We start from the raw sequence: 24,109 nt of genomic DNA, 5'->3' as shown, positions 1-24,109 counted from the left end.
TGGTTCATTAAAGCGAACCGATTCGCTGAAAAGAATCAGACACGCATCTGTCAGGTGTATCATGCCACGTGACACCAACACGCGTTATAAATAGATAATTTGTAGCATTACGTGTTATTTATTTCAATACAGTTGTTATGTCCGCTTTTATTGTGATTTTGATGTAAAACGCAATCTGAAACATTGTTTTGTTCTCTTGCAGGGTGTGTAAAATAGAGGAATTCGATTACACCCTGTGGTTAGAAAAACAATATTTTAAATAAATTAGTTTGACACAAAAGCAACTTAGCAGATTGTAAATGTGAAGCAAATACACATGCTAGTAATAAGTGTTAACGTATTGCGGATATTATGTCCTGTAGTGTTGTAAAGCTTCTTTGTGTTCCAGCATTATTTAACAATATCATATGTGCTTCTCAATCTCAAATTTAAGAAATGTTCATCTGTAAAAATATAAATGAATAAATTGTTTAAATTGTACTTAGTAGTCAATATTTGTGCTTCACATCTTTCTTGTTGTTCTAAAACTGCTAAACAACTGTTTTTGATCCACGTCAGACGTTGACATGCATGTTGAAATTTAAATAAAACCACTCACATAGGAACAACTGAGGAAAATATTGTATTGAGAATTTCAAAACCTCTTAATGTAGCCCTTTGTATTCTATGTAGATTATATGGTCCTGTTTCACAAATAGTTTAACCCAAGACTAGTAAAATTAGGATAGTTATATATATATATATATATATATATATATATATATATATATATATATATATATATATATATATATATATATATATTACTTTAAAAATGCCTCAGAAAACACAGATTGTGTGCATCACAAGACAACAATAGCACTGATGTATGGGAAGTTGCAACAACAGGAAGTTGTTTACAGTTAGACAGCTCGAATATGCTATTTAATCTAGGACTAGCCTTAAGCCTTGTCTGTGAAACTAAACCGGTCACCGGTTAAAAGGGCTGCACCATTTGCACCACAAGGTGGCGCAAGAGACCAAAGAAATACAACAAAAACCCAAAAACAGGCACGGGGGACTAAATTGCAGCATTCAATCAAATCTGTTTCTGGCACTCTCTTTCTACTGAAAGTTCTTTATCATTCAGACCAGCTCACATTAAAACTCCCTGTACTTTTTCTCAAGGTCTAACAGTCTCTTTAACAGTTTGTCTATCTGCCATTTTTGCTCACAGCTCAGATGTGCATCTCTGACTTTGTGACTTCTTCATCTTCGTCCTCCAAGTTCTTTCAACGCTCATGTTTGAGGTGAGTTTTTGAGCTTACCTCTGACTTAATCCCTAAGGTCCTTTTTCAAACTTCTGAGCTTCACTTTTGTTTCTTTTTGATTACTCAGTCTAAAAAGTTACTGTATAATCACTCTGACAGCTCTGTACTCCCATACCGAGCAAACTTAACTGGGTTTGTTTAAATGCTACAATCCAGTCTTTTGAGTCATTTGGATGTCTTGTTCAGCTTTACTTGACAGCCATATAAACCCACCAAGCAATTTTGTGTTTATTAAATAGACGGGTCTAAAACACGGGTAGTTGATGATAGCATGAGTAAACACATCATAGTGCGTATAGTATCTATAGTACGGTGTTGCGAAAAGGGGCGGGTTTAAACAAGATAATTAGACATTGGTTGGTCCATGTTTTAAATTTCTGTCCAGAAAGGTCATGTTTTGATCCTCGATTGGTCTCATGCAGTCAAGTGATGTCATTTCACAGATCAGAGTTTACCAAGCTTGAACTTTGAAATGCAACAAACTGCGAAACTTGTCGCACAAGCTAGTGTTTCCGGTCTGATGCATTTGCATGGATGGAAGTCCATAAGAAGAAATGTGCAGTGTGAATGCAGCTTAATTCTGGTTTATTACACCTGAGTTCAGTTTCTCAAGTCACACCCATGCTTGATTATTGCCACACCTGTTCGCAATCAAGACAAGGTACTGACAAAGTGAGGTAGACCAAAAAAGCCTCAAAAGCTAGACATCATGGTGAGATGCAGAAAAAATAACAAACAAACAAACACATAAGTAAAAGAACAATTAAGATCAACCAGTCTGAAAAATGTTATAAAGCCATTTCTGAAGCGTTGGGACCGCAGTGAATCACAGTGAGAGCCATTATCTACTAATGGCAATGGGTGAGTCTTCCCAGGAGTGGCCACCTGACCAAAATTAATAAAAGAGTGCAGCAACTACTCATCACAAAAAACCCCACGACAACATCTAAAGCCTCTTTATTATTCAATTCAATTTAACTAATTTCTATTGTGCTTTTATAATGCAGATCATGTCAAAGCAGCTTAACATAGAAGTTCTAGTAAATTAAAACTGCTTCAGTCCAGTGTCCAGAGTTGAAGTTCAGTTTAATTCAGTTCAATGTGGTTTGAATTTCACTGCTGAAAGTCCAAACAATATAGAGCAAATCCACCAGTCCGCAGCTCCACAAAATTCCCAAACCAGGCAAGCCAGTGGCAACAGTGGCAAGTAACAAAACTTAACCAATTGACAAAAGTAAAGGAAAAAAACCCTTTATAAAAACCAGCCTCAGTTGATCACAACCTTTTCTCCTCCAGATTGCATGGCAAAATTCCAAGTCGAACCATCTGCAGCCAAGACCCGCCATAGTTTTGCCAGAAAACATCTTAATGACCCCAAGACTTCTACTCTTTAAAGAAAACTTACTCTGTGGACTGACAAGACAAAAGTTACATTTTTTGAAAGAAGTGTAAAAGTAACATCACGTATCAGAAAAAAAAACACCATCCTAACAATAAAAATCATGATGGTCTGGATCGGTTTTGTTGACCTGGAAGACTTGCTCTGATAAATGGAACCATGAATTCTGCTGTGTACCAAAATATATTGAAGGAGAATGTCCGGCCATCACTTATGTAGGTTCTGCAGCAGGACATTGTGGCCTACTAAAAGTCCTGACCTGAATCCAATTGAGATGCTGTGGCATGACCTTAAAAATCAGCAATATTTTTTTCACACAACTGTATATATAAATATACAGTGATATTGATTTTGCTATAATAAATTCAATTGTAGATTCCTTTTATGAATTTACAGCTGTTTTTAACTCTGTTTTAAACATTTTTGTCGTGCAGTCACACAATCAATAACAAGTACCTTTTTATTGACTTTGAATAAGTCACTCACCTTTTATTTTATTAGTTGTAAAAATGTATTGTGTTTGTGTTATAGTAGGCTTACCCTATCCTATAATCATATAAAGGAATATGTACTGCTTAAAAAAAAAAAATAAATAATAATAAAATAAAATAAAGGAAACACTTAAACAACATAATGTAACTCCGAGTCAACCACACTTCTGTGAAATCAAACTGCCCACTTAGGAAGCAACACTGACTGACTATCAATTTCACATGCTGTTGTGCAAATGGAATAGAAAATGGGTGGAAATTATAGGCAATGAGCAAGACACCCCCAGTAAAGGAGTTTTTCTAGAGATGATGAGCACAGACCACTTCTTAGTTCCTATGCTTTCTGGCTGATGCTGGTCACTTTTGAATGCTGGCGGTGCTTTCACTCTAGTGGTGGCATGGGACAGAGTCTATAACCCACACAAGTGACTCAGATAGTGCAGCTCATCCAGGATGGCACATAAATGTGAGCTGTGGCAAGAAGGCTGTGTCTGTCAGCGTATCATCCAGAGCATGGAGGTGCTACCAGGAGACAGGCCAGTACATCAGAAGACCATAAGAGGCAACAACCCTGGTCCGCCCATTTCCCAGATTTGAATTCAGTTAAACGTATCTGGGATGTCTCATTCCATCCACGAGTGCCACATACACACGGAGTTGACGAATGCTTTAGTCCAGGTCTGAGGGGAGATCCTTCAAGAGAGCATCCACCAGAGGTGCCACTGTCCGGTACGGGCCATATGACAACATTTTAAGGGTGTAATGATCAAAATGAAGAGTGTGGGCGTAATTCTCATAGACTAAAGAGAAGAGACCCTTATTAGTAACTCTGGGGGCCCCAAAACTGCATGGGCCCTTAGTAATGTCCTGATTCTCCCCCCATGCGATGCCCCTGCCATCCGTCACCTCATCAGGAGCAGCCCAGGTGTTGTAGGGAGACAGACGTGTGAAGGCCACACACACTACTGAGCCTTATTCTGACTTATTTTTGACATTAATTCAAAGTTGGATCAGCCTCAATTTCAAGTGTAACTCCAAACCCAGACCTCCAAGAGTTAATAAATTTGATTTTCATTGTTAATTTTTATGTGATTTTGTTGTCAGCACATTCAGCTATGTAAAGAAGTATTTAATAAGAATATTTAATTCTTTCAGATCTAGCATGTGTTATTTTAGTGTTCATTCATTCATTTACTGCCGCTTTTCCGGGGCCGGGTTGTGGGGGCAGTAGTCTTAGGATAGAACCCTTGACTTCCCTCTCTCCAGACACTTCCTCCAGCTCCTCCGGGGGGATCCGGAGGTGCTCCCAGGCTTCAGCGTGTCCCGGGTCTTCCCAGAGGCCTCTTCCCGGTGGGACATGTCTGGTACACCTGCCTAGGTAGGGGTCCAGGAGGCATCCAAAACAGATGCCTGAGCCACCTCAGCTGACTTCTCTCGAAGTGGAGGAGCAGCAGCTGTACTCCAAGCTCCTCCCAAATGTGTAACAGCTCTTCACCCTATCTCAAAGAGTGCACCCTGCTACCCTTCGAAGGAAACTCATTTCGGCCGCATTTATCCGAGATCTTGTCCTTTCAGTCATGGCCCAAAGCTTATGACAATTTTAGTGTTCCCTTTATTTTTTGATTAGTGTATATAAAGGATCAAATTAACAAATGCCAGTTACTCATCATCACTACAGGTTTATACCTTGAATTATGCTTTTTAAATACAGATATAATCAATTAGAGGCATATAATGCATAATAATGAATGTCCAGGATATACTGTATTGATTTCTTCTATAGAGTTAAGGTTAATAATGATTTTCAGAGTGCTGAATAATGTTGTTATTGATGCTGAAATAATCTATTTTAGGTCCCATGTGGAAAATCCAGTTTGGTTTCTCTCTGGTGTATGTTTCAGTGAAATATATCCTATATAGCTGCCATGAGGCTTTTGCTTTTGTTTGTTTAGCCTAAGTTGAAAACTCAGCATGAGTGTAAAATTCCATTATAGAAAAACTCTTCTGTTGTTTTGATATTTAGAAAAAATTGTACACGCTAACAAAAGGAAGTGGATTTCTTCTTAGCTGTCCTTCAGAATCAATCAAAAACACACTTCAGTCTTGGAATGAATAAACTCCTTAGACTTTTTATTGCATTATTAATATTTTTGTTGTTATTATTATTATATATTTTTAAGATTTGTTCATACTTTTCATACACATTTCACTCATTTTTTTTATTCAATTTTTTTATTAATTGATAAAAAGACATACAGGCTGAAAACACTATATAATGAAACACATCAATTCAAATACCCCCACCCCTGCCGTCTCTTGAAACTGGGGTATCCAATGAAAAGAAGTTAACAAAAACAGAATACATTATCTAATATCAGTTATACAGTTGTTATTATTATTTTGAATATTATTATTATACTATGGCACTGTTGATGGCTCGATTCTGATTGGCTGATAAACACAGCTAAAGTAGCGCCATCAGGGTTTGACCGCATTACAGTTCCATAAATGCTGTATGATTTTAGTTTTTTTTTATAGCCTACAACTGTTGGATGGGGAAAACAGACGCAAACAGAAATGTCTCTAAATACAACATTTGAACAGTATCTTTAGATGTGGTAACCATAGAATAAGCAGAAAAATCAGCTCCGGTCCATTGAATTATTAGAAAATAATGCAGACTCAAATCAGTGCACAGTAAAATCACTTTTATAAGAGGTTTAAGCGCAGTCGTGTGGCATTGTCATTAACATTGGAGGTTTGTGCTTTTAAATCTGCCACTGTGCTGACACATAGGCATTTGTAGCGTTGGCCTCTTTTGAAAATCTAATTTGAATTTAAATCAACTGTCATCATTTGGATCAAAGCCCAAAAGGGGCAGCCTCGAAGAGTTATAACAAATCATTTAAGGGGTATTTTGAGCTGAAACTTCACATACAAACACTGTCTACATTTGAGTCTTATTTTATAATAACAAAAGGTCCCCTTTAACTGCACTTATTTAACTACACATTTGTTTATGACACAAAAATTCTTGTTCATTTAAAAAGAGCCATTGGAAATGCACGTGGGTCAAAGACATAAAAAAGCATCAAAACAATGAGAATGTAATACAACCTCTTTTTTAAATTTTTTAAATTTTATTATTATTATTTTTTTTTTACAATTTAACTGTTTTTATGGCCACAAATTCTTGGCTATCCTTAATTTTCAACATGATTATAGAAGACATCCTCTGAAACAGGGGTGCCCAAACACCATATTGGAGGGCCGGTGTCCTACATATTTTAGTACCAACACCAATTAAACACACCTGAACCAGCCAATCTAGCACTGTCTAGATAAACTAAAAACTTCCTGGCAGGTGGGCTGAAGTAAGCTACAGCTAAACAAATATATTTAATTCATTCATTTTGCTTTTGGCTTAGTCTCTATTTTAATCATCACCACAGTGGAATGAACTGCCAACTTATCCAGCATGTATTTTACACAGTGAATGCCCTTCCAACTGCAACCCATTACTAGGAAACAACCATACATTTTTATTTACACACATACACTATTATATATATATATATATATATATATATATATATATATATATATATATATATATATATATATATATATATATATATATATATATATATATATATATATAAGGCAATTAAGCTTACCCAATTCACCCATAGCGCATGTCTTTGAACTGTGGGGGAAACCGGAGCACCCCGAGAAAACCCACTCAAACACAGGGAGAACATGCAAACTCCACACAGAAGTGTCAGCTGGCCCAGCCGAGGCTTGAACCAGCAACCTACTTGCTGTGAGGCAACAGCTCTACCCACTGAGCCACTGCTCCATAATACAGTGCCCAGCATAAATGAGTATGTGAAATTCATTGAATTAGTATGCTGAAATTTTAACCATTTGTTAGTGAATATAGAGTTTGGTCACTAAACATCTTTACAAAGCGAAGAAAAAAAACTACAAACTACAAATTTTCAACAAAATGTTTTATTTTTATGTTTATCCTGAGGCAACGCAATGCCCGGGGTTTCCTCCGGGTGCTCCAGTTTCCCCCTCAGTCCAAAGACATGTGGTACAGGTGAATTGAGTAGGCTAAATTGTCCCTAGTGTATGAGTGTGAATGAATGTGCATGGATGTTTATCTGTAATATTTTTTTAAACAAGATATTAATATGGGTGTGCTAATTTTTGCACTATGGTACCAATTTTTTCTCATTAGATTAGTTCCAGTTTTGTCTTTTTGTCAAAATTGATTTGAAACATTAAAATAGAGACTTGCATTAAATATGCTTTCTAGCTATTTAGCATTACTATTAAAATTAGTTGAACTTGCAACCCCATAAAAGCAACAAAAAGTAAAAAAAAAAAAAAGTAACATTTAATATCAATACTACAAATAAAAATAAAATGAAACCCATAATTAAAAAACAAACAAACTGTGGAGCATTATTCAGGTGGTTCATGGTTCAGAGAAGGGAGAGCCTGTAATGAGAAAAAAAAAGCGTCTGGAAATCTGACTTTCCAAATGGGTCTGAAATGGTGCCTCTGCAGAGCTGCAGTGAAGCGTGCTAAGCAATCCAGCATGGAAACACTGTCGTCTCCTCTTTTCCTCACAACTTTTCTGCTTTCTCAGCAGGAGATATTGAAATGCTAAACCACCATGATTAATCAACCGCTTGTAGCTGGAGACGCCATAAGCTGCCTGGCCAAGAGAGACACAAACAGACAGCAAGGGGTCTGGATGCTGTCAAAGCCTGAAAGAAATATGCTAATAAAACAAGAACTGTTGGTGAGAAGCTATTTGGTCAACGCTTTCCACTGACTCTTAAAAAAAAGAAGAACGAAAAAGCAAATCTGTAAACCTAAATACTGCTGGTGGAACATGGAAACCCCCAGCTCTTCCCTTATTTATGACTGATTCAGTAACAGACAGTCAATATTATTTTTGAATTGCTTTGTCATACGTGATCTATAATGCACACATCTTCAATGTTTGTGCTGTATTTTGTGGATTTTTTTTTCTTTCTGGTCACAGATGGTGAACAATCAGAAGATGGACAAATGATAGAGTGATAAGTAAGATCCTGAGAAACTAGATAATAGATCCATCTGTTGCGGAGTATTTGAGTGCAAACTAGCAGATCCATATTATCCTCTTCAGAAGCCTTTACACAAATTCCAGATGGTGATTTTGCATCCTTGAAAGCCACTGCAAAAAGATGTCGCTAATTGAAGGGTAGGTGGTTATGTTTGATTTGTGAACAAGATGATTCTTTTTAGTTAACCTGCTTATTCCTTTGACAAGATTAGACTGCTCAATTTTGCTATGAGTTGGACTGATCTGATTACATCTTAAGCAGTAGACAGATTCAATTGGTTTGTTCAGAGTGAGTCTTCAGTTAATTATTCATCTATTCAAATGATCTGACCAGAGACTCTAGTTAATGATTAACTGATTCAAATCATTCAGTCAGAGCGAGTCTCCACATATTAATTAACGACTCACTTATGGTTGATTTGTGAACAGGATGACTCTTTTTCAGTTAACCTATTTATTCCTTTCACGATATTACAGTGATAGATTTTATTGTGAATCAAACTGATCTGATTACATCTTTAGCAGTAGAGTTCAATTGATTTGTTCAGTGCGAGTCTTCAGTTAATGATCTGTTAATTCAAATGATCCAGTCACAGTCTCCTGTTAATGATTTAAATGAACTGACCAGAATCTCTAGTTGATGATTTACTTATTCATGTGTTTCAGATGTAGAGAGTCATGGGGCGTTGCTAGGGTTGAAAGGGATAAGGGGCATAGCCCCAACAGACCCCCAACCCAACCTAGTTACTTTAGTTACTTTAATTTACCAAAACTACAAACATTTTATAATATGAAAACACATATATAAGCTTCATCAGAAGTTAGAACAATTCAGTTTGTATTATTACCTCAATAGAATCAGCTCCTCAAAATAATGAATTAATTATGACGACAGGATTTTTTTAACACCATGTGACAACAGTGCCACTCCCACCTGCTGTTAGAAACAGTTACTGCTGAATAGCTGACTAATTACATGACAGAAACGCTGCGTTAAATAGAGCGCGTGATGTATGCAGGCCCGGATTGGCTAATCGGGAGGACCGGGAGAATTCCCGGTGGGCCGGTCCGTTTTTTGGCCGCGAGGGCCGGTGTCCCTAGTTCCAGAATCGGTTGCTCTCAGCAGTAACACTTTTTAAAAATAATTTAATTATTTACTTGACCACAGCCTTCTTATTCATTATTTTACCGCAGCTCTGCTCTTTTTATCTATTTTCTCGTAGCCTCGTGAGCAAGATGCAGGTTATTTATGATATAACTAGATAAGTCACCATTGAACGTACAGCTGTTGTGGTACAGTGGTTAGTATGTTAGATTATGATGCGGCTAACCTGGGTTCGGTCCTTGTCTGAGTAACAATTTTTTTTTAAAAATTTTTATTGTTAAGACATAATACTGTAAGGGTTGTTGAACATTTGAAGTTCTAAAAGAGCTGTTTTCTCAAAAGAAGACGTGATAGTGTAATTAGAAACTGAATTGGAAATAACCTTATTTTAACATAGTCAGTGGTTAACTGAGGTGGGCCGGTCTGAGGCTTAAAACTCCAGGGCTGAAAAAGAGTCCCACTCCGGCCCTGGATGTATGTGATCATTTTAAGGACCTCGATATCAAAATAAATGTTATACTACCTATTTTCATTTAAGTGCAACATATTCCAAAAGATCAGGGGCTTTTGACAATACATCAAGGGCTTAAGCCCCCAAATTAAAAAATTTACTGATTAATTTAATTATCCATTAATATCGGCCAACACTGCCATTTGTCCCAGGAATCTGCAGTATTTCAGACACTCCCCCGCCACCCTCCCGTTTTGTTATTTCTCCCGGAAAGCTTGAGTAAGCAGAAGACAGATTTAATTGATTTGTTTAGAGTAAGTCTTCAGTTACTGACTCATTGATTCAAATGATCCAGTTAAAGCAAGGATACAGTTAAGGATTCAATGATTCAAATGATCTAACCAGAGTGTCCAGTTAACCATTTATTGATTTAAATGATTCGGGTAGAGTCTTTATTTAACAACTTACTAACACAAATGATCTGATCAGAGCTGGTCTTCAGTTACCCTCTCCTTGATTCAGATGATCCAATCCGATTCGCTTGTTAATGATTCACTAAATCAAATGGTTTGATCAAAGTGAGTTTAGGATTCACTAATTCACATTGTCAGGTCAGAACAAGTCTCTTGTAACAAACTCACTAATTCAAATGGGTTGGCCAGAGTCTCCAGTTAACAATTCATTGATTCAAGTCAGAGTATCTCGTTATTGATTTACTAATTCAAATAATTTAAACAGTGTAAATCTCCAGTTAATATTTCACTAATTCACATTGTCAGGTTAAAGCGAGTCTCTAGTTAACAACTCAATGATTCTTCAGAATCTTATTTTTGTCAATGATTCACTCATTCAACTGATTCAATCAGAATGAGTCTTCAGTTAACGATTTACAGATTCACATTTTCACATAAGAGCGAGTCTCCAATTAACATGGATTAATTCAAATGATCTAGCCAGAGTCTCTGGTTAAAGATTCAACGATTCAAATGATTCAATCAGAGTGAGTCTCCAGTTTACTTTTGACTAATTTAAAAGTTCTGATCAGAGCAATATTTAAAGTACTAACACACTGAGTCTCCAGTTAACAAATGACTGATTCAATTGATTCAGGCAGAGTGATTCTCTGGGGAATAAAGGTACAGCAAGTGTTGTTTAAACACACTGACCAATTCTATTGCACCAATAAACCAAATAACACCCCTTTATTCAATCATATCAAATAGACATCCCAAGCATAACATCACAAGTAAAACTACATTTGTTTTTTGACCCCATGAGTGAAAGACACAAAGGTCAACTCTGACAGCAGGCAATGACAAGCCTCTGCAAATTGATGTACACCGCAGACTGTCATATGGACGGACGCGGAAGTCTGATGCGACTAATCTTAGGTACATGGGTCTCCGCATGCCTCCCCTGAGATCCATCTGGCCGCGGTGCTCCGTAAGGTCACTCCGGTGGGCGTTTGCACCCACTCTTTTCAAGCTCTGCGGCTGAGCAGATGGACTCACAGCGTCAAAGGTTCCTGTGTCTTAGGATTCACTGGGAAAAACGATGAGTCAGCCAGGATGTGGCCTGCCTGCAAAAATATCCCAGCCTGCCACTGTCCTTGCCATCCACATGATGACGGACTTCCATGATGTGCCATCTTTCATTAACCTCCTTGTGAGTGATGGATTAACCCTGAGGGCAGAGACACAGTCATAGATTATTGAGAACGAGTCTCACCCGCTTCATAACGGATGAGGCTCTACCGCTTTACCTGCGGCGTCACTCTGTGCTCAGACCAGTTTTCTAGAGGACACTTTACTGATTTTAGGTGGCATGACAGGACAGTTTTTCAACTAAAACTAAACTTTTTTTTGCATTTTGGACATCAATTTAAATAACAAGGGCATTTAGTGGACACGAAAAATGAAAACTTGAAAACTAAAACAATATTGTTTGCATGAACAATATGAATGCATTAATAAATGAATGAATGCATAAATGGCTGAATGAACGAATGCATCAATGAATTAATCAAAGCATAAATTAATGAATGCATGAATGAATTTATAAATAATGAATGAAGGCACAAATTAATACATGAATGAATTCATCAGTGAGTGAATAAATGCATAGATTAATAAATGTATAAAATGATTGCATGAATAAATGAATGAATGAGTGAGTGAATTAATGAATGCAGAAATTATTTGATGAATGAAGGAATGCATACATTAATGAATGGTAGCATACATAAATAAATGCATAAATAAATGATTTAATGCATCAATGAATAAATGAATGCATAAATTAATGAATGCATGAAAGAATGCATAAATGCATACATTAATGAATGAATGCAAATAAATATAGAATGCATAAATTAATGACTGAATGCAACAATGAATTCATAAATACATGAATGATAGCATGAATTTATAACTACATGAATGAATGCATAAATTAATGAATGCATGAATAAATGCATGAATTTATGAAAGCATTAACGAAGGCATAAATGAATGCATGAAGACATAAATGGATAAATGAATGCATCAATAAATGAATGTATACATTATTGAGTAAATGCAGAAGTGAACGAATGCATGAATGAGTGAATGAATGAATGAATGCATGAATCATTGAACAAATGCATAAATTAATGAATGCCTGAATGAATGCATGGATGAATGCATAAATGAATACATTAATAAATTAATGCATCAATGAATTAATGCAAGAATGAATGCATAAATGGATGAATGAGGACACAGATTAATAAATGAATGCATCAATAAATTAATGTGTACATTAATAAGTGAATGCATGAATGAATGAAATGAATGCATGAATGTGTCAATGAATGGATGAATCAATGAACGAATGCATAAATTAACGCTTGCATGAATGAATGTATAAAATGAATGAATGCATTATTAAACAAATGCATAATGGTTGAATGCAACAGTGAATAAATGAATGCATAAATTAATGAATGCATGAATGAATGTATAAATGCATACATTAATGAACGAATTAATGAATAAATGAATGAATGCATAAATGAATGCATAAATGAATGAATGAATGAAGAAACAAATTAATAAATGAATGCATCAATAAATGAATGTATACATTAATGAGTGAATGCAGAAATACATGAATGAATGAAATAATGAATGAATGCATTAATGAATAAATGCGTCATTGAATGAATGTGTCAATGAATCAACGTATAAATAAATTGACGAATGCATGAATGACTCTATAAATGAATGAATAAATGCATTTATGAACGAATGCATAAAGTAATTATTAAATGTATAAGTGAATAATTTAATGTAACAAGGAATAAACAAATTCTTAAATTAATGAATGCATAAATGTATGCACAAAATATTGAATGCATGAATGAATGCATAAATTAATGAGTGCATAAATGGATACATTAATGAATGAACGAATAAATGCATAAATTAATGATTGATTGTAATAATGAATTATTGAATGCATGAATGAATGCAGGAATGAATGCATAAATGAATGAATGAAGACACAAATGAATAAATGAATTCATCAATGAATGAATAAATATATACATTAATGAGTGAATGCACAAATGAATGAATGAATAAATGAATTAATGCATGCATAAAAATGAATGCACAAATGAATTAATGAATGCATCGATGAATGGATGAACACAAGAATTAATGGATCAATAAATAAATGAATGAGAACACCTTCATATTGATTTGTTTTCATCAAGCAAGTTCTAAGTCAGAAATATCATTTATTACATTTCCCCCAATTCTCTCCTCTCTGATCCTGAACCAGTTTTGCCTTCACGCCTAATAACACAAGAATCAATAAAACCACAGATGGATGGCGATTCAGTATATCTGTGCTGAAATATAAGCACTTTAATGAATACTTGAAAAGACAGTGGACATCCTTCATAAAGACAAACGACAGCCCAGATATTAATGTGGCAATAAAAAAATGAAGTCATGGGGTACAGTGATGTGGAGGCGTATTACTTTGCCCTTCAGAGAATATTTCAGTTGATTTTGAACCTGACGCACGCGATCAGTCAACAGTTTGTATTAATTAAGCTATTTGTCATGTTTAAAGTGACAGTAGTCATTTATAAAGTTAAAAGCACATCATGAGTTCATTATGTTTTTACAATGAATCTTCCTCAAGCAGTGTTTTAGGAGAACAATAGTCCTCCACTTGCTCACATCTAGCTCCAAACTGGTATGAAATGCCTCAGTTTCAAAATCCAATCAATTCCTTATGGATAAAATCAAATCCCACCCGATATTTAAGCCAGAAGTCTGTCAAAACAACGTGAGATTGAACACAGCAGGGAGTTTTGTTTTGTTTTTGATGATGATAAGCATTTCACACAAGGCTTCTGCATGCTGCTTATTTTTATGTATATTTTTTCTAAATAACTGCGTATTGTTATACTGTACAAAACAAAAATTCCATAATGTTTGTGTGTGTGCATTTTAGCTGCTTAACTCCCACATGAATCCAAATGAGGATCATGTTATGATTAGCCACTTTTGAAGGTATAATATTTATGATTCACCTTTAATGATATTAAGCTTCATTTTGCCTGAGGGAAGACAAACTTAGAAACAGAATACGGAATTACTGGGGATGAATAAAATATGTACATCTGAGGAGATGTTCATACAACGTGGTTCGCATCTGTGATTTACTGACTAGACTAGACTTCTAGACAAAGACATTTGATCATTTCCTCCCGTTTTAGTGGAGCAGACTGATATACTGTATGATAATAGTTCTTTTATATTGAACACTGTTTACTATTGTTTTTGGCCAGTATGTATTTATTTTATATACACTCACTGGCCACTTCATTAGGTACACCTTAATAGAACCCCCTTTTACCTTAATCGTCCATGGCATAGATTCAACAAGGTACTGGGAATAATCCTCAGAGATTTTGGTCCATATTGACATGATATCATCACGCAGTTATTGCAGATTTGTCGGCTGCACATCCATGATGCAAATCTCCCGTTCCACTACATCCCAAAGGTGGCGGGATCAAAATCGGTGACGTAGTGCAGTACCGCAAGTGCATTGATGAAGCGTCGGTTTCTCATTATTATTCATAGCGGAGTTTTCTTATCCTATGAGAAGAGCCGGCTGCTTAATTATTCATGAGACCTGCCAGAGTCAAGCCCGAGCTGTGAGACACGTCACGGACCCACGGCACACAGTATTTAGCCATTTATGAAGGCTCGTATGTGTTTGTTTCCATGATCCACGGGTTTTTTTTGCATGTTTTCCCCCGCGATCTTGTCAGGGCCGATCATACAGCAAATCTGTGTGTGTGCTGCTAACATTTTTGTCGGGAGAGCAGCACGAGAATGGGGGACGCTGTCTTTTATCAGGAGTTCGTTCACATTCAGACACATCACTGTGTTGCTGTGTTTGCCTAAATCCTCCAGATTACCAGCAGGGCTAATGGTTAAAAAAGATGGGCTAATGGTTAAAATAGACAGGTCAGGAGACCTGCTGCACTGAGTCTGCTGGATACGGGGATTGAGGGAGAAGTCCTCATTTATAGTGTTTACATGAATACACTTATCTTTATAATGGTATAAATTGTGGTTATGTGTATATGAAATTACGAATAACAAATGTAGCAGGGCATCACTGTTCATTTCTTTGCATTTTAACTTTGTAAACTATAAACTCATGCGTCTCCTCACGGTTTGTGTCTCATTTTGTGAGCTAATTGACAACAACAGTTGTTCGCTCACGTTCTCTCCTGCTGGCCACGCCCACTCTTTTGAAAAAATTCTGAAGTAGACTTTAACCGAAAGTGGGGGGTGTCATGGCCCTTTAAAGTAGAGGACTTGGTCAGCAACATTACTCAGTTAGGCTGGGGCATTGACTCGAGGCTTAGTTGGTACTAATGGGCCCAAAGTGTGCCAAGAAAATATCCCCTACACCAGGGGTGTCTAACTCAATTCCTGGAGGGCCAAAGCCCTGCACAGTTTAGTTCCAACCCTGCTCCAACACACTTACCTGTAGGTTTCAAACAAGCCTAAAGGACTCAATTAGTTAGATCAGGTGTGTTTAATTAGGGTTGGAACTAAACATTGCAGATCTGCAGCGCTTTAGGAACTGAGTTTGACACCTGTGCCCTACACCATTACACAACCAGCAGGAGCCTGAACTTTTGATACAATGCAGGATGGATCTATGCTTTCTTGTTGTTGACTCCAAATTCTGACTCTACCATATGAATGTCCAAAGCAATCTCACGGCAATTCGTAACTTTTTGATTTAGTGGCTAGTACGTATGAATTCGTACAATATAATTCATACATTTTTGTACAATTTGCTCATCACCCAATGATGGTTGGGGTTAGAGGTGGTGTTGGGTACCACGCCTCCTTTTCAAAACTGTACATTTTTGTATGACTGAATTAGCCACTAAACAGACAAAACATAAAATATTTACGTTTCCTCGTGAGATCAGGCTGGAATGTCACCTGGATTTCACCAGAAATCAAGACTCATCAAATGAGGCAACATTTTTCCAATCTTCTATTGACAACTTTGGTGAGCCTGTGCGAATTGTAGCCTTTCTTTTCTGTTCTTAGCTGACAGGAATGGCACCGAGTATGGTTTTCTGCTGCTGTTGCCCATTTGCCTCAAGGTTAGATGCTCTTCTGCACCTCAGTTGTAACAAGTGGTTATTTAAGTTCCTGTTGCCTTTCTATCAGCTGGAACCAGTCTGACTATTCTCCTCTGACATCAACAAGGCATTTGTGCCCACAGAACTGCCGCTTACAGCACATTTTCTCTTTTTCAGACCATTCTCTATAAACCCCAGAGATGGTTGTGCTTGAAAATCCCAGTAAATCAGCAGTTTCTGAAATACTCCGACCAGCCCATCTAGCACCAACAACCATGCCAAATTCAAAGTCACCTTTCCTCCTCATTCTGCTGCTCGGTTTGAACTGCAGCAGATCGTCTTGACCATGTCAACATGCCTAAATGCATTGAGTTGCTGCCATGCGACTGGCTGATTAGAAATCTGCCTTAAAGGACAGTTGGACAGGTGTACCTAATAAAGTTAGTGTATTTGGTAGATGTTTCCGCCCTCCAAGACCAGTGTTCGTGCAAGTTACTTCCTAACTGTAATACATTATAGATTACTTGTTACAGTATTTAAAAGTAATCCCTTACCTTACAATATTACTGTCTCAAAAATGTAATGTTACAAGACTCTTCTATTACTTTTTAGTTACTTTCATCAAAATAACTACAGAATTAGAACTTAACATTCTAAAATGACTAAATGTACTGCAGAGCATTTTACATCCAGTAGAAAGTGATTAGATGTAGGATAATGACTGTGACCTCTCCAGGCTACTAACAATATAGTTTACAGGAAAATGTAATACGTTACTGTAATACATTACTTTTGTAACACATTACTAGAGGTGTATAGAGTGCCTGAAAACCATAATTGAGTAAAATGACAAACATCCTTACTGTAAAAATTACTCCATAACAAGTTACCAATTCCAATAGGACTTGAGTAAAAGTATTAAAGTATCCGATTTTAAAAGAACGTAAGTATTTTACTCATACTGAATGTAGGCTGAAATAACACCAAGAAAGGTTTTATTTCTAAACATAAAAATAAATTTTACAGCTCAATGTTTTAAAATGACAGAGCAAAATACATTTAAAAAAGTAGAAAAAATCTCATTCAAACTCAAATATCCAAAAAAGGCACAATTTTTCCCCAAAAAAAGTAATAAAACGTAGTAAAATAAAATTCAAAACTGACTTTTATTCAAGGTTATGTGATTCACCTCTCAGTCTCAATTACCATTTTTTAAGGTATACCGTGGTTTAGAAAACTCAAGGGTTAAAACCGTCAAGGTTTTCTGCAAAACTGTTTTCTGCCATACAGTAAAGTATAAAGTAAGATTTTTATTTACGTTTTTTTTGTTTTGTTTTGTTTTGTTTTTAGGACAACAATTTCTCAGCAGAAAAGATGCTAAATTAAATTTAAACAAATGAAGACAGCAGAAGTCAATAATTCATTTAGCCTGAGGCGTTTACTGCTCCAAAATATTTTAAATCTTTCTCAAAATAAGATATACTGTGTTCAAAGGGGATTTTTTTTTTTAATTTTACCCAGACATTTAAAAAAATAATATATTTTAGAGCAGTAATCACTTTATAGTGAAACCTTGATTTTTTTTTTTTATCCAAGGTTATAATAATTTTAGTCAGAATCTCATACCGGCCCATGCCTACTCAGAGAGGGGCAATATAATTTAACTAACTATACTAATGAGCATGTCACTGCTAATTAAGCTAAAATATATTCATGTTATGTCGCAGTAGTTTTTGACATATCAATAACTGTATTAACTTTTGTTAACATTATGCTTACAATACCATTGTAAAGTCAGACATTATCTGACTAAATTCATATTAAATTGGCTTACCTCAATGTGTTTTCTTAAATTTGAGGAGGAATTCTTAAAAGCACTTATTTTCGTGGTTTGTGGCAAACAAATAGACAATGCATCCTGCATAATGCATAAAGATGCCGTCTTGTCGTGCACAATCACAATGTAATGAGCAACGATAAGTGTCCATTCAAATGTAGTGGAGTAAAGAGTACATATATTCAATCAAAAATGTAATCGAGTAGAGCAGGGGGCACCAATCTCGGTCCTGGAGGGCCGGTGTCCCTGCAGGGTTTAGCTCCAACTTGCCTCAACACACCTGCCTGGGTGTTTCAAGTATACCTAGCAAGACCTTGATTAGCTTGTTCAGGTGTGTTTGATTAGGGTTGGAGCTAAAATCTGCAGGACACCGCCCCTCCAGGAACAAATTTGGTGACCCCTGAAGTAGAGAGTAAAAGTTGCTTATATTTTTAATATTCAGAACAAGTACAAAGTAGCCCAAATAATATTTAGATAAAGTATCGAAGTCCATTTACTCAAGTACTTTACACTAATGCGCATTACTCCTAACACTGACCAAGACTGCATGTATTTGATCAGAAACACAGTTAAAAACAGTAATACAGCAAACATTATTATACATTTAAAAATAATTCAATGATTAAGAAACGCTTTTTGATCATTATCAGTTAAATGAATGTGCTGCTTAACATTTCATACATCACAATACTTTGTTGATGGATTTGTTGAATTTAAGTTAGAATGCATCTAAGTGCCAACTAATTCTAATTAGATAATAAGTAGACTGTTTGGGTTAGTATTAGTGTAAGTTACTTGTAAAGTTTCTTATAGTCAGTTAAATGTCTGTTGAAGAAGCAGTATCAACAGATATTAAGCAGACAGTCTACTAATACTCAAATGGACCATCAAAATAAAGTGTTACCAAAGTAAGCACTGTGAACACTTTCCAGATGTTTTGTACCCAATAACCAAGAACAGAAAACATATTTCCTTGATAAACTGAGGTTTTAAAAGTCATCTTTGATCAATTGAATGCATCCTTGTGGAATAAAAGTATTAATTCCTTCAAAAGAATTCTTGCTAACCCCAGACTTGTGAACGGTAGCTCTTTATGTTGAGCAAAGTGAAACAAGAAGGTTCTCACAGATCCTCATGCTTATGCTTCGCTCCCAGGGTTTATAATTACTCGGGTTCGTTGGGAGGATAACGTTAATACCGCTAAAGCTTTCAAAGCAACAGGAAAAATAAGATTGCTGTGTCATAAAATCAATCTCTCTTTATGAAGAATTCATTGCTCCGCTGTCGTTCTCCTGAAAGTTGCAGAAGCTCTTGATTAGCGTGGAATCAATACCATGTTGGAGATGCTGTGTGAATAGCCAAAGAGAGATAGTGGAGAGATCGCACTGGGAGCCCCAGATTGAATGAACCCTCTCCATCCGTGCGGATCTGTGTCAGTTCTGTGCAGTCTGGGTTAATTGGTCTGAGAGAAATCAATAACATTGGCTAATTTGCCTCCAGATCTCACCAGCTCAGTGACATGCAAGCGAGTGCTGGAAGATCACAAGCTTTTGATGAACGTGCTAAAACGCCTACCATCAGCAAACCTCTGCAATTAAATGTCCTCTTGTGCTAATGATGTGTATTTTCCATGTCTGCTGCTTCAAAGCTTAATCACAGCCACTCAAATTCTGTGCGACACCAGTGGTCACCGAAGAGGTCAAGCCACAGGATTGTTTTCTGTCAGTTTAACGCAGATGAAAACATAAAGTCTCCTGTGCACTTTTGGATTTTCGCACTGCAGTAATTGCTATTGTGTTTCTTCTAGCTTGAGATGTCTTGGGAAAGGAATACAGCTCGACCCAATTAATACCTTAATGAGGGAATCTCAGGAGCAAAGGCTCCATCTGTAAGCCCGGAGTGACAGGAACCATAGTTTTCTCTTAAAGCGACAGCTCACCCAAAAATCTTCTTATAACCCTCTTGCCAGACTCATAAAGCTGTTTTCATTCATTCATTTAATTTCTTTCGGCTTAGTCCATTATTTTTCAGGGGTCGCCACAGCAGAAAGAACCACTAACTATTCCAGCTGCAACCCAGTACTGGAAAACACCCATACACTCTTGCATTCACACTCATAAACTCCAGCCAATTTTGTGTACCCAATTCACCTAGCACATGTCTTAGGACTGTGGAGGAAACTGCAGCACTCTTAGGAAACCTACGTGAACATGGAGAACATGCAAACTCCACACAGAAATGCCAACTGGCCCAGCCAGGACTCGAACCAGCAATATTCTAGCTGTGAGGCGACAGTGCAAATTTTAAAACATAAAATAAGATTTTTTATGATTCTATTACAGATATGGATTTTTGGAATAGAACGTTTTAATGGAACTGACTTTCAGTAAAGTGACTGAAATCTATAAGGTTTCATTAAAATAGGGTTCATTTCTGGTTCATAAAAGTATGCAGTGTCAGACTACACAATATTTCTTACAGGTGTGGAAGACACTGTAGCTATGAAACCGTCAATCATTTCATATGCATGTTACATTATGTTGCATTAAAAATATAGATGAAAAAACAAGTGATTAGGTTTATACCAGTGTTTAATTTGAGCCGGATCTCACCAGATCCTGTTCCAAAAAATGTCAGATATTTGTGTTTGGTATTTGGTATTTATTTTAATGGAATCGGTGTTCAGTCGATTTGTCCTGCCTTGTCAGACTGTCCTTCCTCCCATTCAAAAAGTATGTAGTTCATTTTGTTGGTGCAATATGCTACCCATCATATTTTGCTACCAGTGTAAATTTTAATGTGGAGTAGTGTGATATGAAGCTGTAATCCTAACCTAGCTAATCCCTAACCACAACCTCAGAAACCATTCAAATACAGTGTTGGTAGCATAATCTGATGGGTAGGATAAAATGTTAGGACACTGACATTAATTTGTGCATGGTGAATACCTACTTGTGTGTATGTGTGTGTGTGTGAGAGAGAGAGAGAGAGAGAAGATGTGAATGACTGCAAGAGAAGTCAGTGTGGATTGTGTGCATGCACACACACACACACACACACACACACACACACACACACACACAATGGTAGTCACATGCGCAAGTTAAAGCAAAACTCTTGGCCCTAAACAATATTCTTAGCCAATCGGCTTTCTTGTGTTTATAATCACTTTCAATGATTGGTGATTGTTTTGCGTGTAGTAAGCAGCAAAGATAAATAATGACATAGTGGTCAACCCTAAATAATATTTGTATTTTCAAAATGGAAAAGAGGCAGTCACACATATGGGTAGCATGCAGTGGGTAGCACATTCGCCTCACAGCAAGAAGGTCGCTGGGTCGCTGGTTCGATCCTCGGCTCAGTTGGCGTTTCTGTTGGTTTCCTTTGGGTACTCCGGTTTCCCCCGGTGAATTGGGTAGGCTAAATTGTCCGTAGTGTATGAGTGTATGTGTGTGTATGTGTGGATGTTTCCCAGAGATGGGTTGTGGCTGGAAGGGCATTGCTGCGTAAAAACTTGCTGGATAAGTTGGCGGTTCATTCTGCTGTGGCAACCCCAGATTAATAAAGGGACTGAGCCGACAAAAAAATGAATGAATGAATGAGGCTGGTCAAAATAGATTTTGAGAAGATGGAACTGCATGCCTGGATCAGGATAGCAAAAGACAGAAGCAAAGCAACATCAAATCACCCAGAAAACATAACAAGAGGTAACTGTGGGCTCTTCTTGAAGATTAGACGGAGTCATTTAAAGTCCCAATGAACCGGAGGCTGCGATTGTTATTCTTTTCCTATTGTGATGCAGTTCCTAGAGAATTGGAATTGTAAATGAGCAAATAGGGGCTAATAATTTTGACCTTAAAATGGTTTTTAAAATGTATTTAACATTCGCTCATTCATTTTTCTTCAGCTTAGTGCCTTAATAATTAGGGGTCGCCACAGTGGAATGAACCACAACTATTCCGGCATGTGTTTTTCTTAGTGGATGCCCTTCCAGCCACAATATAGCACTGAGAAATACACTTTTTCACACTCATTATGTCTTTGGATTGTGAGGGAAACCAGAGCACCGAGAGGAAACCCACACCAACAAGGGAAGAACATGCAAACTCCACACAGAAATGCCAACAGGCCCAGTCGGAACTAAAACCAGCAAACTTCTTGCTGTCGGGTGGCAGTGCTAACCACCGAGCCACCATTTTACCTAGTAGGCACCTATTTCCTGCCTGTGGACATCTCATGTTTAAAACCCTCCATATTTTTGCTTTCATTTATTCCAACAATGGCTGAAATTTAACATTACTGGCACTTTCATGATTACATCCCCAACTCCATGTTTTGATTTGCTCGTTGTGTCTGCCATCTGTAAGTCGCTTTGATGAAAGCCTCTGCCGAATGAATGAATGTAAATTCCCACCACTGCTGACCAGGAGCAACCCACAAGCCTTGCCATTTCAAAGGTACTCTGACCCAGTCGCCTTGCCCTTGTCCGATTTGATTAGATTTTTATTCCTGCCATTCCCTCTGCCTCCAGCATGTTGACTACGAGAACTGATTGTTTGGTCTGCGTACACCTTGATATATAGTTAGGCAACAATCAACAAAAAATCGATTTCTCTTGTAACTGGTCATAATGTTTTGGCTCAACAATGCATATTTATAATTTACAGTATATAGCATTGGAAAGCAAATTTGCAGAGAAATGTGTCAAATAAACCAACTTTTGCTTTGTGTTATGCAACAGCTAAATTAGTGAGTGAACTGCAAGTAAATGGGTGCGTCTCAATCAGCTCCCTTGTTCAATAGACAGCACACTGCTTAAGTCTTTTTAAGCGCTTGCCAATCACAAAATTCTGCTAGTGCACTGAAACATTCCCTCTCTGAAAAGCCCCACAATGCAACATGAAAATCAGAGAGCATTGATTCTCATTTATGTTCCCTTAACACTTTAACACAAATGACATACCTATTAAACAAATCACATTACAAGTGTTATAAGGGGTCATTTCAAACTTTTATAACTTAAAATATATATATATTGTAATCAGTTTTATTGAAGTTACCATATATAGTCCTTTACCTAATATGGATTTTAACAATCTAGAAAAACATTTAAAATTGATCAATGGTGGCTGGTAAATCAAACAGTCAAATAGTTTATCTGTAATGTATACTTAAAAATATATGTAATAAATATAAAGCAAAATAAGTTCTTTGATGTGGTAAAACGTTATTCACAGAATATGTTGTTCTGTTGGCTTCATGGAAGGAGAACCTTCAGCCTGCACTGAGGCGGTTTGCTGCCAAGTGTGACGCGGCTGGGATGAGAATTAACACCTCCAAGTTCAAGGCAGGCCCGGCCCTTAGCAATTTGGCACCCTAGGCAAGATTTCAGGTGGCGCCCCGTCACATCGCAGTAAATTCCACTATATAGTCATAAGTAACTAAATAGCATTTTTAATCGACTACTACAAGCTGGGAAAACGTCAGATAAATATCCCAATGCAATTAACATCATTGCTGAATGGATTTAATATTTACGCATTTGCTTGAGGAAGGAATGATGGGGGTAGTTACATTACTATACAATTTTCCATAACATCTATGTCTTTCCATAACATTAGCTGACGTCAAAACTAACAGATAGCACTATAGCTATTTATTGATTAGCAATCTCTCCAACGTTGGATGTAAAAAATATGGGACAACAAATAG

General features: G+C 36.8%; 1 long non-coding RNA gene across 1 annotated transcript in view; it reads right to left on the bottom strand.

The window, feature by feature from the left end:
- LOC147839117 (uncharacterized) overlaps positions 1-24,109 on the bottom strand; it is a 490,241-nt gene that overhangs the window by 190,122 nt on the left and 276,010 nt on the right. The gene's annotated exons all lie outside the window — the stretch shown is intronic.

This window comes from Danio rerio, chromosome 20 (assembly GCF_052040795.2).
Source record: "Danio rerio strain M-AB ecotype USA chromosome 20, GRCz13ab, whole genome shotgun sequence".
Lineage (NCBI taxonomy): Eukaryota > Metazoa > Chordata > Actinopteri > Cypriniformes > Danionidae > Danio > Danio rerio.
This window is presented reverse-complemented; position numbering and strand designations above follow the sequence as displayed.